The 19742-nt window shown below is 32.0% G+C and overlaps 1 protein-coding gene across 1 annotated transcript in view; it reads left to right on the top strand.

Moving 5' to 3' along the window:
- LOC130446550 (uncharacterized) overlaps window positions 1–19742 on the top strand; it is a 181230-nt gene that overhangs the window by 101835 nt on the left and 59653 nt on the right. The gene's annotated exons all lie outside the window — the stretch shown is intronic.

The raw sequence follows: 19742 nt of genomic DNA, 5'->3' as shown, positions 1-19742 counted from the left end.
TTTTTGAACAAAAGGTCTTATCTATCAACAATTCGGTTAATGAAGAACATAAAGTAAACATTTATCAGTTTACGAATTATTAAGTATGTTACAGAAATATAAAATATGTAAAAATTCTGTCTGTGGGTAAGATGACGATTATTCAAACTTGAATAGAAATATTCTGCATACCTATTTAATCAATAAGTTGAGAAAAAATACCAATCTCGTCGAAGATGTATTTAAACAGAAAAGTAATTAGTCAGTAGGTAATACAAAAAATTAAAAGGCGCAGATATAAACGAAACTAAACATTTAACTTATTGACAGAAATCACAAAACCACTGCTTAGCTTTTGCTTCTTTCACGTCTAGTCCAATGCAAACAGCATGAGCCCTTTCCCCACATTTGGCACACATATACCAAAGTTCATTTTTTCCTGCGTCTTCACATATAATGCAACTCCTTTCATCATCAGAGCTGATTAAATCCAGTTCATCTTCAGTGTCTATTGTCTGAACATCACAAAATGATTCTGAGATGAGTCAAACACCTTGCGCTTAATGGTTCTTTATTTCACTATTTGGCGGCTTATTTTCTTTAGTTTAACACTTCTGGCTTTTTCCTTTTTTGCTGATTGTCTGATTTTCTTTTTTTTTGTATTACTTCCAAAGCTGTTTTAACAGGTGTGCTCAAGATTATTGAAGAAGGTAATTTTTTTCGTTGACATTTATTAACTTCAGCTAAAGGTAATGGAGAAAGTCTAGTTCCGTTGTTAATTGGTATTTTTAGTTAGATTTTCATTTTGCTTTCGAGGTAGATGGCTGAGTGTTATTTGGATTTGCACTTTCACATAGAATATTTTCAACAATTTGTAGGATTATGATATTCTTGGGCTTCAAGAGGCTTGTCTGTAGTTTCGGTTGCTATAAAATCTAGGTCAGAAAAGATATCTTCTATTCCACAAGCCTTAAATTTAAATCCATTTATAGCATTTGCCACTGATACTGCTATTAAATAAGTTTGTTTGAATGAATAAGCAATATCTAGAAAGGTGATGGTTATTCCAGTATTATGGACCAAACAATTTTCACAGACTACGCTATAAGCTGTGTTCAAGAGACCAACAAAAATAACATCTAATGGCTGCATTCTATGGCTTGAGTGCGCTGAAAATCCAAATAATGTGATGGAATTTTTGGATTTATATTAGGAACTGTAGATATCCCTGTATAATCACAATTGTAGATTGGGTTAGCTGAGTACTTATGCTTTAGTCTTAGGTCTTTTAGAGTATTGAAGAATTTGTCAATATTTTCTTTGTTAATCGCCATCAGACGTACTATGGACGTGGACTCGGCTGTTCGTGAGGAAATATTGAAATTTTTTCTAAAATTCCCACAAAATTCTTTTTCAGACGACGCCATCTGAGTGTTGTTCGTTCTGTATTCATTTACATACCGAAAGTTACGTTTTGAGTGTTCCATGTAGAGAAAGTGACAGTTACGTACTTCAAAACACTTTCAGGACGCTCTGAAATAGACAACTTTAACTTCCTTAAATATGACTCTAGCCACTTCAATGTTGACAGTTGACAGTTGACTTCGATGATTTTGCATAACCTTAAATTTTTAATTTTCTGAAATTATTTGATTTATCCGAAGTTTTGTCTAAATTAATGAATAACAATGAATGATGATGAAAAAGAAAACATTAGCGATGAAGAATTACTACTGAAATACTACTTTGTTGGACTCGTCTGTTGCTCGCCTCGCTTCGCTCGTTTCGTAATTTTTAAACACCTTCAACTAAGTAGCACTTTCAGTCCTTGGCATACAAATAACTATTCCAGCTCTTTTCTTGTCAACGTTAAATTTTTGATCAATGTTACGATACTCTTTATATTCAAACAAAATTTTGCTTGACTGTTTTCTCCTTAAGCCAAAAGCACTTTGGTCGACTTCCACAATGTAATTCTTCAGTTGTAATAACTGTTGATACTTCTACCATTGTATTTAATGGCATCTCTCATGGGGCACTGGCTCCATAACTGTGTCGTTGCCATGCGTGTGTACTTTCCCATTACTAAATTGAAAAGTTAATGAAGAAATTAATATAGTCAATAGCTAAGATGACGATGTCGTCATCTTACCATTAATTGCAATTCGCCATTTTAGCATTAGTAACAAAATAAAAAATAATGGGGACGTGAAAAAAATAATATGAGCAACATTTAATATGCGAGGCGAGGAAATGTTCTAGATTTTCATCAAGTTCAGTTAGAAAGCAATAATGATATACCAATTAAAATCAACATCTTATTTCGTATACCACTAAACTTTTAACACGAGCAGCTGCCATATTCACTTGTCTGCTATCGCACTAAATGTGATTTTTACTGAGTCTACGATGTTAACCAACAGAAAAACTAATGTCTTTTGTAGACCTCATGGCTTTATCTTGTTTTGGGTATCTTAAGGTCATTATTCGCCATCTTAGAGACTTCGTCATCTTACCCACTCTTACCCTACTGAGTATCACAAACAATAAATATATTGTCTTCCCAAAATGTCAAAATCTTCGATATACCTTGGATAAAGCAAATAGCTTTTTTTCTTCCAGACGGAATTAATTTAATTTTATCTAACAACGAACGCATATAACATAAATTATGAAGCTTCAAATCCTATCTATGGAAATATTGACTTAAAAAACAGAAACGCTGCCTTTTGCCTAGATATTTGATCGACAAACTAAGACAATTTACAAAGAGACACGTACTTGTATGATCACGCTGAAAATATTCGAGAGGCACGATTAAACTGTCACATTTTTGCTTGATTACATTAAGACTTCGTGCAGTTTGAGAGACATTACAAGTCTTGATAGCTACTGAATAAACCTCTCTTTTCATCCTCTTCATTATTATTATACAGCGGGATTTGTATAATTGACCGTAAATTTTGGTTGACTAAATTCAAGGAGCTTTGGAAAAATCAATTTAGGGATTCATTTTGAATATTGAACTCTCCTTTTTTTCTAATGCATTAAGTGATTTTCAAACAACATAAATAACCAATGAAAATGACATATGTGTCAAAGTTGTTACATTGCCATTCAATTTTAGTGTACGATTAGATCTTATCAAACATAGAACAACCATAATGACGTATCAGATAATGAGGTATTAATTTAAATAAATTAGCCATAACGAGAAATACCGAACAACAGAAAACAATAACGAGCAAACATGTTAAAATAAGTTAACACATATAAATATATACTGGCCTTAAATGTTTATGTGTCTTAACCTCCTAATTTCAGGGATTGTTTTAAAATGTTTAATAGTCGTTTCGAATAGTATTGCAAAAAAGTGTAATTCTATCAATTCCTTATTGTCGCTTATTCATTCACCTAAGTGAATCGAGATACTCAGCGTATAGAGTCGTTTAAACTTGTTCATTTGACATCCTAAAACTCCTCTCAAAACTCACATATAATTCGATGTGAGAAACGTGAGAAATCGGGGGTCGAAAGTCTAAAAAATCGATTTCTAACACATTTTTTGCAAATAACTTGTTTCCTGTGGGTTTTACGCTATTTGTACATTATAGAGCATTAAATTCTCTAAAACTTTTGTTGCAAAAATTTTTTCATACAGTGACTCGCTTTTGAGATAGAGAGCAGAGCGTGTGTGGTTAGAATCCCGTTTGAAATTAATTGGTATTCCAGATCAAAATAATAATAATTTGGATGAACTTGCAGCAGCATTTGAAAAACTGTCCAAATCAGCGGGAAGACGACGACGATAATAATTATTATTTATAATATTTATATTATAAATAATATTATATTATAATATTATTTTTTATTTGTTTTTTTAATTTTAACAATCACAAATGTATCGAATGACATTTTATAATAAACATTAATTACATTTTTATTTCTCTCCCATCATTTTTTATTTATTTAAGAATAATAATTTGAATTATAATAAGATTAAAATTTTTCTCTCTACTATTTTGAAACTACACGGACAGGTGTAAGTGCTATTAAATGAATTAATATATGATTGGAAATAAATAATTAAGAAAAAATATTTAAATATAATGTAATTGTTGATAAGAGATGAAAATCTTTTATAATTACATATTTAACAATAATCTATAAACTTTATCTTATATATTTAAAAAATTGATGATTTCCATTCCGAGTCCGTTCAGGCGTTTTACCCAACCGATTTTTTTTTTCAATGAAAGGTATTGATGCACAGATCAGCCATCAACCATCGGATTTCATCTAATTTTCACCATTCTTAAGTTATACTCAAATGCGATTTCCACCTATACATTACTTATGGGAGTTTTTCACATACACACATTCTATCCACAATATCTCAGGTTCTATTCAAGATAGACTTCGTTTTGGTTTAAGAACACTCACTGAAACATGTTCTTTCTTTTGAGTTTTTGAACACTTAAATCGGTTGAGCTGAAGAGGAGCTAGGCGCGGACATTCAATGTGGAGTTATGGATTGTTGTGGGTTTTTGGCAATTTTTCTACATTCAAAGATCTATATCTCAGGTTCTAATATAGCTACAGAGTTCGTTCTTTTCTATTATAATGATTTCTGATAATTATTTAATGGATTCGATGCGAGCGAAGCCGCGGGTAAAAGCCAGTAAGAGATTATTTTGATCGGGACTACCAGTTGATTTCAAACTGGGTTCTAACCTGCTCTCTATCTCAGAAACTATTCACCGAATGAAAAAGTTTTTGGAACAAAAGTTGTAGAGAATTTAATGTTCTACAATATTGATGATATATACAAATAGCGTAAAACCCATAGGAAACGAGTTATTTGCAAAAAATGTGCAAAAAATCGATTTTTTTTTTACTTTTGACCCCCGATTTTTAAAGTTGCTCATATCGAATTTTATGTGAGATTTGAGAAGAGTTTTAAGATGTGAAATTAACAAGTTTAAATGACTTTATAGCTGGGTTTCCCGATTTTCCGAAATTCTTGTTAAATCTACCTAAAATGACTGGGCTATATTAATATTTTCTGTGTAAACTAGTTGTCTAAATCGTCCCCAAATATGGTAACAAAGGAGATTGAAATCTTGAAGGCCATGAATAAGGACCTTCACGTCCTATCCACCTGTTCTCATAAATATTATTAAGATGTTATCTTACGGCTAGTAATTAGTGAAGGGATGCTCCATTTTGCTAAAATCACATCCTTCGGATAAGTAAGTACGAGTTAACAAGCAAATTCTCCAAAATATTTAGTAGAATGTCCAGAAATCCAATTAAAACGCCATCAAAAAAGTAGGGACCTACCAATTGGTCATTGGACATTCTCGAAATTATTCATCTCGTCTCTTGTAAATTTAGCTTCATCTATAAATGGTGTCCTATACATCGTTGGTCATCTACATTACGTTTTGTTTTGCCACCACGGAAATTGCGATTTCCTCGCAAATAATCAAAAGCTGACCTAAATGTTGGATGACTGGAAGTTGGACGATCAGGAAATCTCCTGTTATATTCTCTACCAGCAGCTCTATCACTACTATTACAAAACTTATGTCGACATATTCTGTGGTCAAAAACTGATGTGGTATTTTGATTGAAAGTAACTAAATCTCTATCATAGCTCACACAATACTACGTAATGAAGATACACCCAGAAAAAACATATATTCTTGTTCTTCTGAATAACATTGATAATGACAATTATGACAATGGGTATAAAATGTCAAGAAACATCAAACTGTCAAAAAAATTCAAATTTGAAAAACAATCGATTCTGCCTTTAGAAATAATACAGAGTGAGAGTACATACATATAAGATTATGTTGTAGGTACCAATTTCAGTTAAAATACTCGAAATCTATAAAGTTAATGTAAATTAATACCTTATTGTAATATTTTTCTTATTTATTTATACGATTTCTATTCGTGGGGTAGATTAATAGATACTGTCTCTTACGTTCTTAATCTATTCAAAAACTAACTTATAATAATTCACTTATCACTATCACATAACTTAGCTTAAATAATTTATTTAAATTCTTCACTTACTTTCCATTTCTATCTTTTGACTACAACTATTTATTATAAACTGAATCAAAATAAAACATTTCGACTATTCACCCCTGAAATAATTACGAAATTCTATTGAACTGTTCTTCAACTCCAAAGAGGAAAACAACTACTTTTCTGGCTAATGCCTCAACGAATATTGAATTACAACTCCTCTGAAGAGGGTGATGTCAATTGACTTTGTTGTCGATATTAACATCCCTAATGGCTCGCAATTGCGGGGGTTGTAACTACTGACTAATTTCAACGTTACTACCTCTCTTCAGAGCAGTTTAACAGCCCTTGTTCGGGCTTAAGATCCGAGCTGAGGACAACGTCAAAAAGCGTCGCTATATGATTCATGTTATTAAACATTTCTCAGCGAACGCTAACTGGCGCCATCCTCACTTAAAACTGCGAACGCTATTTGACGTTGTCTTCGAGTCTCGAGCCCAATCGATTGTTGTTAAACTGCTCTGATGAGACATAATAACGTCGAAACTAGTCAGTAGTTACAAACTCTCCTTGCTATTGCGAGCTATTGGGGATGTTATATGTGATGTGATATTCGAATGGACTTTTATAGCTCTATCAACAAATCCGATAATGATTTTTTGTGTTTTTGAATGATGTGAATTATGATTAAGGTATATTCCCGATTATGTTTCTTTTGTTTATAATCTAGTTTTATTTTTATAATCATTATTTTAAATTCATATCTAACAAATTCATAAAGTTATTGCTTTCTATTTCTATTGTGAATTGGAGCTTAGGTTTTAAATACATTTAAAGCATCTAGTAAATCATCACAGTAATCATATGGAATTGCAGCTATGTTGATGACTGTCTAGCTGAGATGAGCTCGTAACATTATTATGTAATACGTCATTATGGTTTTTCTAGTTTTGAATTGATCATTCACTGAAAATTGATTATGTGTGCATCAAAATTGTCGCGTACGTCGTATTCGTTATTTATGTAATTTGAAAATCCCCTTTAAACAAATATCATAGATTTTGCAATATTCAATCCCTGATTTGATGTTTCCAAAGCAACCGTTTCTCAAAGATAATGATTCAAAAAGTTGTAATAGTTGTCGTATTGATAGTTTCACCAATATATTTTCAGCAGTAAACTTTTCTTACAACATTGAAATGAACCGAGACTTGTTGTGAGTATTTTTAAGAAATTTCTGTTGGCTGGTTGGAACTGTCATAAGTTCGTCTAATAAATTATCAATTGACGAAGATGTTGCCAAAATTCGAGGATGTTGTTCTGCAGCTTTGGTATTTCTCGTGCAATCATTATAGCCATTAAATATGACAGTAAATCTGAAGAATTATAACTTTTTGAATCGTTATAACTCAGAAACGGTGGTTCGTAGAAAAAAAGTATTAATCCGTTTCTTATGAATAATTTTATGATCTACAATTTTTGTCTGAGGTATTTTTATGATAAAACTCAACTTTTTGCTGATAATCGCCGATAATGATTTTCAATTGTATATTAAACAATTCTACATTTTCAGTTTGATGGGAATTTACCTAGTTTCACTTTTAGTTTTTGATTTAATTTGACCGGACTATAATTTGACCATTTATTTTAGAAACAATATTAGATCTAGAGTAAAATTTACTTTTTTTCCAAAAATTCTTTGGAAATTTAAATGAAATGAATGAATTAGTGTAATTTAATCCACACGAGTAAAATCTCTAGTAAAAATATATTCGAATGAACTACAACTTGAATTATTTTGTGAATCACAGCAATTCATTCCTCTTATCAAACTTTAATAATACAAATAATTTATTACTACCATTGAAAATGCTTAATTTGATCGTTGAATCAGATATGTTCGAAACTTTCCCGAATGTATATATGTCCTACCGATTGCTCGTGACGATAGCGAATTGTGAAGCAGAAAAGTCGTTCTCAGTTTTAAAGAGAATAAAAAATGTACATCGCTCTACAATGTTAGATGAGCGATTGTCGTCATTAATAAAGCTGTGCATTGAAAATTAGTTGTTACAGAATATGAATTTGGTAAGATAATTGAAAATTTTGCCACAACTAAATCGAGAAAGAAGTTTATTAAATAAAAATTTTATGAAATAAGATTTGACTTTATTTTTACTTTTAATTTATATTTGATTTAAGATAAATATATTACATTTAAAAGAGTACTGATTTTGTTATCCTTCAGTAGGTCCCTGGGTCGATTTTAACCCCAGGCTCCACTACTTCTTAATCCGACGCTGTCCAGTAACGATAAGCCTCAATGGAATCAAAGAAATTATATCTAAGCGAGCACCTCATCTTTCTTCAACCTTATAAAATATTTTGTGATTATGAATTGAAGAAAACCAAAAAGAATTATGAATTTACAATTGTTTACATTATGAAAAGTAATCTATTAAATTCACATAAAAAACTGGATAAAAACTAGAAAAAGCTTTCGATCTAACTTTTTGTGACTCTGAAAACGTGTTTTAAATATTGTCTAAAAATCAATTTTCTATCGGAATTGTGTTGACTGTTCTTGTATCACGTCTTAGTTCTCCTTCTCTCATTATAATGACTTATTTTACAAGGAATCTATCAGGTAGATAAAAGTTCAAATGAATGCTTAGGGGATATCAAATTTATTAGCATTGCGTTGCCCAAGCTAAAATTTCTGGAACCGTTGTGGATATCCATACTGAACACTCTATTCACACCACCACTACACCAACACTCACAATTACACTGTCTGATGCGGGTTTCGATAAGCAAGTTATCGTCTTCAAAGACTAAAGGTCAACTGTATTGCTTATAAAAGATAAACCTCAATTGCTTGTATTAAAATTTTCTATTATCAATCTACGAGTATTTATATAAATTGCAACGATATGTTTTTGGTCAATGTTACGTCATTTTGAAGAAAACGATACGAAGAATTTAAAAAAATGGTTTCCAGTTCTCATTCAGCCATAACATAAGAGTAAACAGATGATACAGTTATGATTTCAAGGACACAAAATGATTAAACCTTTGTATTTGCTTCCAAAAACTTCTATCTTCAGCTGGTTGTTTGCTTTTTTTTAATTTCTTATTGTCTTGTTAACAATAACGAAAATTTTTGTTTATAATTATTTTTTTGACATCAAATCCTGTTTTTTCTGGAGGCTTGATTTGGAGCTCTTTTTTAGAGCATTGATGATTTTTCCGCTAATTGGCGTAGAAATTGTTTTTCTCGTTCGGTTAACCGGTCAACAAGTTTTAATTAATTTTTTCGCTAAATGTTTATCTCTTTTTGACTACATTTTTCATGGTTCTCTGGATTGCATCTCATTTTCTGCTGCTTTACTTTTTTGCTTCTTTTTTTTCTCGTAAATTTCCATCCAGTTTTTTCTATTACACTTTTCCTACTTGCCGAAAGCTTATTGAGCTTCGAACCCCAGCTATATTTTTCAGTCTCGACCCGGGTATTGGTGCGATTATTTATAAAACTAGACCAAGGAAAATAATGATGCATATGATGAATAATTTCGAGTCATACGCAAAATAAAATATGTATTCAGATTGTAAGAGTATGATAAGCAACCCCACGACGATCATCATGAAACTCTATACTTAGACACGAAATCGATTTAACCTAACTTTACAAAAATTACTTAATTTTCATTTTATCTATTGATTTTTCATGAAAATAATGTATGTGCACACTTTTTCCACAGCGTATGCGTCAATCATCATGACTTTTCACACACAGAACAAAGTTATCCATGGTTCGATATCTGTTAGCTTTCCTGATATAATTCGGGTAATTCCGGAAGTAAATGTGATGATAAATCGATTTCACGTAATATCAATAGTCTATGTATAGAATTTCATGATGATCGTTGTAGGGTTGCTTATTATACTTGTGCCATTCAGTTTTATTGATCTAAAGATCGTATCAATACGCATAAATCTCAGTGCCATAGTACCAACCAAACTTTTACAAAACTCGAAACAGGGATTTTCCACTAGATTTTCCCTCCGTATTGTAGAGAATGTGTGTTATATTTTCATCCTCTGTTTTCCAGAATCTACAGTTTGGATCAGTGGCCCTGTCGGTGTTAAATCTATAATAGCCTATTTCCATATACACTGTGATTAGACCTATCAGGGTCTTCCCTCTACTTAACTACAGTGTTTCTGCCCTTTTGTAGTATTTCCGCCACCCAGTGTGAAGGATTTATCTCAACTATGGCTATTTGCAGCCAGATGGCTGAAATGCATCTTTAACTTTCTCACAACTCAAGATATTCCTTGTAGAGGATTCGGAGATTCGGGCTCTACTCAGTTAGGTCAAGTGGTCAGTAATTTCATTGTTCCAAAGTGCCCTACGTAAACGACTTCAGTTAAAATTTTTATGTCCTAGTAATCAGAATTCAGCTATTTTAATGTGTTTGCTGTGTTTTCTTACAAGCATACCTTCATTTAATTAATAATACAATATTCTTTCTTTTGGACAACTAATTTCTAGCATAATATTGGAACTGAAAATAAACACACAACTATGAACTATGAACTATACTTAAATAATTTTCCAGACCGACAGACCGAAACAAAGTGGAACGGTAGCGCGTTGACAACAAATATTTTACATCTAAAACTTGAAGAAAATGCAATGATGTATTTCTTTCTACTAATAAATATTTTGGTGAAATTGCAGCATAATTTGATAAAATACACGATAAATTTATATTACAATTGTAGAGAATAATGGAGAGTAATAAACATGATACGGTTTCTTTGGCTGGAAATTTCCTATATGTGAGACTCTCTTATTTACAAAGCATGTCCCCGTTTTCCTGGATCAAAAACCAATTACAAATTAATAAATAGAATAACAAACAAAAAACAACTCTCGTTAATGACAAAATTGTAATAACGATATAACAATAGATTACAATAAAAATAACTCTGTTTATACAAGGATATATTGAAAAATTCTTAGCTATATATATAGATAACTATAGAACCAAATAAAATTTCAATGTTAAAATATTTTATTACTCAACATATTCTCCTCTTAATTGGATACATTTATAACAGCGAACCTGCTACGTCTCTAGACCTTTCAAAAAAAATGTTACATCTTGTTCTGCAAACCAGATCTCCACAGCTTTTATTACTTTCTCTTTGGAAGAAAATTTACGACCTCTTAAACTTTTTTGAGTTGAAGATAGAGATGATAGTCGAAAGGAGCTAAATCTGGTAAATAAGAGGGTTTATCTTGTAACTAAATCATGATAACTGCATGGCAATCCCAAAAAAATGAAGCAAGAACTTTTCCAGCAGATTTTTGGACACGAAACTTCTTAGGTCTTGGAGAACCAGAGTGACGCCATTCCATCGATTGTTGCTTTATTTCTGGATCGTAAAAATGTATCCAAGTCTCATCTCCTAGTAACAATTCGGTTCAAGAAGTCTACATCGTTTTCAAATCGAGCACAGATCGAACGCGATGCTTCTACCCGTGCACGCTTTTGGTCAACATTAAACATGGGGATCCATTTTGCGGCAATTTTTCTCATGTCCAAATTGACGTGAACTATATGATAAACGTGTTCGTATGAATTATTCAGTGCTTCAGATATCCGTTTTAGCCCAATTCGACGGTCTGATAAAATCATGTCATGAACTGCATCGATATTTTCGAGGGCTGACTCTGTTTTCCGATCGGTCATCGGAAAATTTACCTCTTTTGAAGCTTGCAGTCCAATTTTTCACGGTCGCATACGAAGGTCATTGATCACCAAGGCTATTAAGCATATTTTCGTAAATCTGCTTACCTCTTAACCCTTTTAAATACTGGTACTTAATGATGGCTCGATACTCCAATTTTTCGATTTTCACACTTTCAGTAGACATCTTTTTTTTTTATTTATTGCGTAACTCTGGTTTAATTTTTTGACGTCAAACTTTACACTGACACTTCTAATAAATTATTGTTCGTTGGTATGGTAATGGTAATATTTTGTTTATGCATGGAACTGTTCTAGGCTATTTAAATATCAATACATTTTCGTATTTTTGTGTTCCCGGAAGAACAAAAAAAATATTGTTTCCGTAAACTCAGCTAGAAAAAGTTAAATCACCATTTTTTGTTAAATTTAGGGTTATAGAACGTCAAATTTACCTAAGATTTTCACATTAACGTGTCTTTATTTCCCCAAAAACTTTATATAACATGAAAAAAACTTTAAAAAATGTGGAAAGGAATTCTCATATAACTCCACACATATGATTTTTCAACCTCCGTATATTATTATAATTGTAACAACCTTTGCCGACAATTTTGATTCATCTACCATAGACGTAAATCGAATCATTATAAATTGGACGGCATTATAAGCCGCTCCGTTATTTAGACTCGATAATTGAAAAAAATTTTAAACATTCGAATGTATATAAAATAACTTGCTGCATCTGTATATCTAAATCTTTATTATTAAATTTCATAAACCTGTCTTTATTCTCACTACACACTGTGCAATTTCATTGTCCACGTGGTCTGGTGGTTTGATAGATGTTTATGGAATTTCATACGGAGACTAAACATTATTTCTCATTTCCTAATTTGATATGAGTGCCGGGTGTATTTATGAAATATTGATTGTTCCTCGCATAACTGTCTTCTGCAATTGATGTTGGAAGAACAATAACACTATATTTCTTAAGAACCTTTTTTAATTTTTTATTTTATTTAAAATAATATACAGAACTTTGTGATAAGTTTGCTACATCCTATATACATTTTTCTATTTTTTATTGAAATCTTATTTTCAGGCATACATAATATTTCTGATAATAATTTCTCTTGGTATTTAATTATGTATGAAAACTTTTTGCACTTCCGAAAAACGTTTCTGTCATTTTATAATTATATGATGTTCTTTTTCATCAGATTAATGGATTTCTAATCCATTTTCATACATTTTGCTTGTACTACCAAGCGAGACTCTTCCAAACAAATATGATGTGACATATTTTTACAGACCAGAAATTCAAATCATTATTAATTATGTTACGAATATGTAGTGAAACTCGAAGACGGTAACATGGAATCAGCTATATTCTTCTTTATTGCACTAAAGATTCCTTAAATTATCTATTAATATATATTTATTAGTATATATTATATTGTACCTAAATTTGAGATTTCTGTAGAACGTCCAGGAAATCTTTTAAACCGAACTTAGCCTCATACATTTTGAATAATATACATTTGACCATAAAATAACTATTACTTACCCAGCATTCATTTCAACAGGTGGTTTCGTAAACTCATATAGAAATAAGAAGTAATAAATTTCCAGTTCGTCAGTACTACAGATGCATTTTATGGAATTTGAGAAATCATTGAAATTTTTCCTGATTCGAATAATCGATTGAATTATTTCTCAGCAAAACTAAAAAATGAGATTGCATGTTTTCGGCAGTTGCCATATTCAATGCTGTATATTCTCTATTTTCTCCATATTCATTAATACAGTATCAGTAATCCTGTATATTCACATCAGAGAGAGGTAGGAAGTATAACCAGGTCATCCAGGTATGATATTCATGTCGTAGATTGTAGATTGTACATAGGGTAACATTTTACAGTGACCTCAAAGTCTATTAAGGCTCTGATCAAAGCTTTTGTAGTTCCATAGTCTTCATGAGATTCAATATCTTGTCAGGCTTCAAGGATATCTATGAATCTTTGAGGTCCACGAATTTCCTTCCTTAGCATTTTCTGCGTGCTGTAGATACATTCTCTAACTTGGTAGCTTCTCCACAGCCCCATAGAATTTGTACAAGTTCATTTCTTCTACATCAACTTTTTTCAGGTGCTTCATGATATAACTATCTCACTAGTTTACTAGTGACGTCAAATGGTTGGAACCAAAGTGCCTGATTAGCTTCTCTGAGGTTATCGGACTTTACCACACTACCAAACTATGAAGTTGTGGTATACCATCAAATATTCCTTCAAAGTTTTGAACAAACTTTTTACGGGGATCTCCAACGGAAAAATTCAAGATTATTTCTTATCCTAGAGCTCTTTCTTGTAAGAGCAATGTTCTATACAAAAAAAAATATTTCAATTCAGCTATGCTTCATGTCTTAATGACTGGAAACCCAAAAGAAAAGATCTTATTAATCTTGCTCAAGTTATTGAGTTCTTCACAGTATTTCCAAACCAGCTTAGTGTTTTGATGGCAGCCTGTCTATATCAATAGTCCCACACTATATTTTCTTTCTAGATTAAAATCCACACAGCATTCAATGGCAAGTACTGGCAGTAGTGAACATCTAGCTTCAGCCCTACAGCGTTAACTGTTATTGTTATTTTCAAAGCATGTATATATAATTTGATGGCATTTTTTTTGAAAACTTGATGCTATATCCCCAACCACAAAATTTTTCATTTTAGTGTCGTGGAGAAAGCCTTATTTTCTTCATTGCATCATTACTAAGAAGATTTCCAGATGAAATGTACACGTCGTAGAGGACTACGAACTTTTATTTTCAATTCATTCATTATTTGTAGCTAGTTATGTTAAGAATTATCTCCTCAGTCAATCTCTATGTCAGAGATGTAGAGGTGTGAAGTCTATAATGATCGCTATAGTTAAGTAAGTTTTCTTGGCTCCAGTGGTACTAATACAAGCAAATCCATGTACATTATCAAAGGTTTTCGTCTTGATTATTTATAGGGCAAGCAAGTCATTGAGTCTTCCAGTCTTTTAACGTAACAAGTTTCTGTACGTTACCAGAACCTTGACTGCTTCATTAGCAACAATTTCAAGATTCACTGCCCATAGTTATCTTCAGATATTTGTTTTTTAATTCTCACCCTACAATTAATTATTCAGGCATGGGTATTTCATACCGAGGAATTTTCCTTTTCGCTGAATGATAATTGCATTTATAGTTAAATTTAAGTTCCCAGGACTCATCTCTTTTTGGAGTACTTCGTCCAAAGTATTCTTGAAATTGCATCTAGATATAACTCTATGTTATTAGCTCAGCCTATTAACTCGAAGTTAAGCTCCGAAAACCTCTAGAGTTCATCTGCCAGACTTCGAACAAATGGAGAAATTACTCTTCTCCTTAGGTAAACCATGAGAGGTTGCATGGTTGTATACATGGTGTCTCAACTATTATCGCCATTATACATGAATTTGCTGATAATGTGTGTGTTGTCAATAGCCCTGGATATGCTGAGGTGGGTATACATTGCGATCTGTTTTTTGGGTATAGTGTTTTGGGTGATTTAAATCAGTTGATGTAGAGGTATCTATATCGAGGATACCTACACATTTGTAGTACAAGTAGTAGTACAAGTGTACTGACTTTTGGGAAATGGTGTTGTCCCAAGATTCACCGTTTGAGAAGGAAATATGCTATATATAGATTTTAAAGATCGATGATCAGTTTCATCACATCTTTCACGCCTTTCCTTATCCACTGGTGATTTTTCAGCAGACGAGAGAAAATCGTGGAACCGATGTTGTTAATAATGTGGTTAATAGTGGTTTTAATTGAAAATATTGTATAATGGATCATTCGAATAATAAAAAAATTTAACTTATTTATTCCTTATCACGTTGGAAGTTTGTGAAAATAATAAAATTTTGTTTGTAATGAATAATTCATGATAGCGCTAGTTCGCGGTGTGGTACATTTGAAGTTTGTTGGTTTCGGAATATGCTTAAACAACTGACTTAACAACATTATCTTCATACAGCGCTCCGAAGGAAGTTCTAGTTAGATGTAAATTAGGTTAAATGGAGGTAAAATCAAATCTAGTGTCCATAGTTTGCGTTTGATAGGAGAGTTTCTAATTGAATCTATACAAATCTTTTTCCATGCCACAAGCAAAGGTTTTTTCATCTAATGTTCTAGTTCTAGTATCTAAATTTCTGATTTTTATCCAATTTTCATTCTCTCAATTATAGTCTATATGTACTACTGAGGTTGCGGAACGGAAAAATGAGCGAGCAAATGGTTGAGAGAAAACGAGGTCAATAATTATATCTCAATGAAATTAACTTCACCTTCCGACGCCGGCGGTATACTTAATTAACGTTGAGTAGATGAACGTGAGATAGCCCCATTTGCGGCTTCATTATATTAGGTGACGATTTTTTTTAAAACGACAAAGATGTACCGGGATTTCCAAATTAATAAGGTAGTGGGAAAATGAAAGAAAAAAAATATGCAAGAAAGTTAAAAACTAATGATACTGAACACACTACCACTACATCACAATTACACTGTCTGACGCGCGTTTCTATAACCAAGTTATCGTCTTCAGATACTGAAGGTAAACTGAGTTTATCTTCAGTCTCTGAAAGTGTAATTGTTAGTGTTGGTGTAGTGGTAGTGTAAACAATGTGTTCAGTATGAATATCACCAACGGTTCGAAAAATTCCAGCTTAGTGAAAACTAATAATAATTTATTATTGAAGTGACGTAATAAGACGATAAAATGGCGTTACATTTTGTGTTCAATATCAGTTTTGCTTTTATCCTAAGCAACCGTAGCCATGATGTTTGTATCCAATATTTTTCATGACACATTCAAGTAGACTTGAATACTACAATTATTATCCCAGTCAATACCATTTTCCCATGTATTTATTCGATACAGCACCAATGTCGATTCCGATTTCACGTTTAAGTTGGTATTTCTGGAACCCTACTGAATCATATTGAATATAATGTTACAAACCCACTACACCAACACTCACAATTACACTGCCCGACGCGCGTTTCGATAACCAAGTTATCATCCTCGGAGACTGACGGTAAACTTGAATCTAATGACTTAACTTCCTTGTTTTTTACTAAATTGTCCCACCAATAAACCTTCTCCCGAGAAAATTGATTCCAGCGGAAAAACCTCCCTGGTTCTGAAGGTTCATTGGTGGGAAAATTTAGTATAGTATAATAAGTCAAGTCATTAGATTTTAGTTTACCTTCAGTCTCTGAAGACGATAACTTGGTTATCGAAAGGCGCGTCAGACAGTGTAATCAAGAGTGTTGATGTAGTAGTGGTGTAAACAGTGTATTCAGTACTATTTATCGTTGAAAATAGAAAATTGATGTAGTGGAATGGTTTGCCCTGAAGCCAAATTAATGTAAAGGTATAAGTTTTCTTTCTTCAAGTATAGGACTTAATTTTTTAGTAATATTTATTCGAATAGCTTATAGTGATAATAGTGATATTGAAGATACTCCTTTGGTGGTTTCACTGGTTTGTGAATCATCATAACTTTAGCTACTTTCTACAATGTAGGTACATACCCAAGTGGAATGCTATGTTTCTAATATGCGTCTATGTAATTACAGCTTTTTTGGTAAAAGTTGTCCCTTGTCATTTAGTCAAAACTAGAAGCTTTCTTTGATTTAATATTCACTTTAATCATTGTGGATATTTATTTCGAGCAGAATAAGTTATTTTCATGCTGTTTTGATTTTGTATTAACTGTCCAAGTCGTTTTTCTTCCTCGGTAGCTATAAAAGTGTGTGCAAATCTATTTGTTGATTGTTTCTAGCCCAGCTAACATCTTGGTTTATGATTGGAGGATTGTGAGGATTGGTCTATTCAATCTTTTTGTCGCCTTCCATAGTTAGTATTCCGTACATTTGTCTATTGTCAATACGTTTAAGTACTCACTTATAATATTATTCTGAATATTCTGGATTTACCTTTTCAGTCATATTCAGGCTAATTTTGTCTTCTGGATTTCTTATTTGACGCCACCTGCATCTCAGTGTGCACCTTTCACGTATTAGTTCTCTTATTTCGTTATTGCCCTTTGTCCTTGCGATCAGGTTGGAGGTACTACCCCATGCAGCTTGTTGGATACAGTTGACTAGTATTTCAAGACAAGATCTGAAATAATTTTTATTTAGATCATAACTTATTGTCATGAATGTAGATCTCTTTTCTACGAAAATCACTTTTAAATAGGATGTTAAATTGAAATGTTACACGCTATTTAAGCTGATTTTCACAGAAAGAGTCAAAAAAAATCATCGTGAAAAACATTTAAAAATAGTGAAAAAAAGTAAAAAAAAATTATGAGAGTATTTCGTCATGGCGCAAGAACAACAGAGACAGCTAGACAATTTGAACCATCTGATAACATAATCCAACAGAATACCACGTGTTGCTTTAAGTTATAAAAGCATTGAACTGTGAATTATTATGAAATTATGAAAAACTAATTTGGTAATTATACAATGAAATTCATATTTGTCTATTTTTTTATTTCCGTCTGAAGGGATGTTATTAAAGGTGAAACTGATTAACGAATCTCAGAGCCAGCCCGAATTCAACTTTTTCACTGTTTACGACATACTAAGAAGTTCTTATGTATACAGGGGGTTCCGCATAAGAACTGACACAGACCAGAGGCGTATAGGAGATCTGTTTCAACTTAAAAATAGCAAATTTTGTACACTGTACAAGAATGTTAAGGGCTTTAAATGAAGGTGAGTAGAATACGATCGAACGATTCTGAGGGGTTGTTTACGGGTAATTTATCCATTAAATTGGAACTAAGATGAAATTTTTCTCTAGTAGATTCCCAAGAAGAATTGTGAATTAGTTTCACTGACAAATGCAATGTAATGCCTTTAAATTTCGGCAAAGAATAATTTGAATTCTAAAAGAAAAAAATCACCACAATTGAATATTGCAAGAACTAAAATGCAAATTGATAAATTTGATGTATAAATTCATACCTTACTCCTAATTTTTTGTAACTTTTGAAATAGCATTGTTAAGAAGATGTCTTTGGTAATTCAATGAAATTTTTCTAATCAACCGACAAATGATTATTTCTTTGAAATTTTAAGGTTGAGTCATCCCTAATTAGATATTTGATATTTTCAAGTTAAAGCGTTGCAAAGAAATTATTTTTTTTACAGTTTTGTACAAACTTTGGCGATCTAAATATCATGAGTGATGCGCTCAATGTAGTGGTAAATTATCCTCAATCGTCATATTTTGGGCTCTCCTTAACGCCTCTGCATGTAGTGATATTTTCTCGGGTTAAAAATATTGAGAAAAAACTTTAATTAGAAGATAATATCCAGATTTTTGGGATAATGGTAATGCCCTGCTAATTTTCCTTTTATTTTTTCATTTTATATAAATCTGTTGCACGTGTATCAAAATTTATTCACCACAGTTCAAAGTACTAATATTTCAATAGAGAATTCACGTTAATCATATTTCACGAATGGACTCAATCAACTGAATTCAAATATAATTTTCATATAATTCGTACATTTCAAACACGAAACTAAAAACACTGTTTTTCAACCTTCTCTAATTCCATTCAATACAAGGTGAAGTACGGATTTTCATCGGTAACAATTTTCTGGTTTTTGAACATACAATATCTCTGTATTCTATAGTATAATACATAATTCCATAAAAGCTGCTTATAGTTTATGTATAACTTGTCGTCTGTATATTTTCTTAGCAGGAAAATGCGGTTATTTCTGAAAAACGAGAGAAAGATCTTTACTATTTGCAGAAAGAAGATTATAAAAAATGTCTATTACAACTTTGACGACAGTGAACAGAACTAGATTTTAAAATCGAATTTCGATTTTAAAGTGTGAAATATCGATTC

Source organism: Diorhabda sublineata, chromosome 7 (genome assembly GCF_026230105.1).
Source record: "Diorhabda sublineata isolate icDioSubl1.1 chromosome 7, icDioSubl1.1, whole genome shotgun sequence".
Taxonomy (NCBI): Eukaryota; Metazoa; Arthropoda; class Insecta; order Coleoptera; family Chrysomelidae; genus Diorhabda; species Diorhabda sublineata.
The sequence above is the reverse complement of the archived record's forward strand: the minus strand, read 5'-3'. Positions and strand labels throughout refer to the sequence as shown.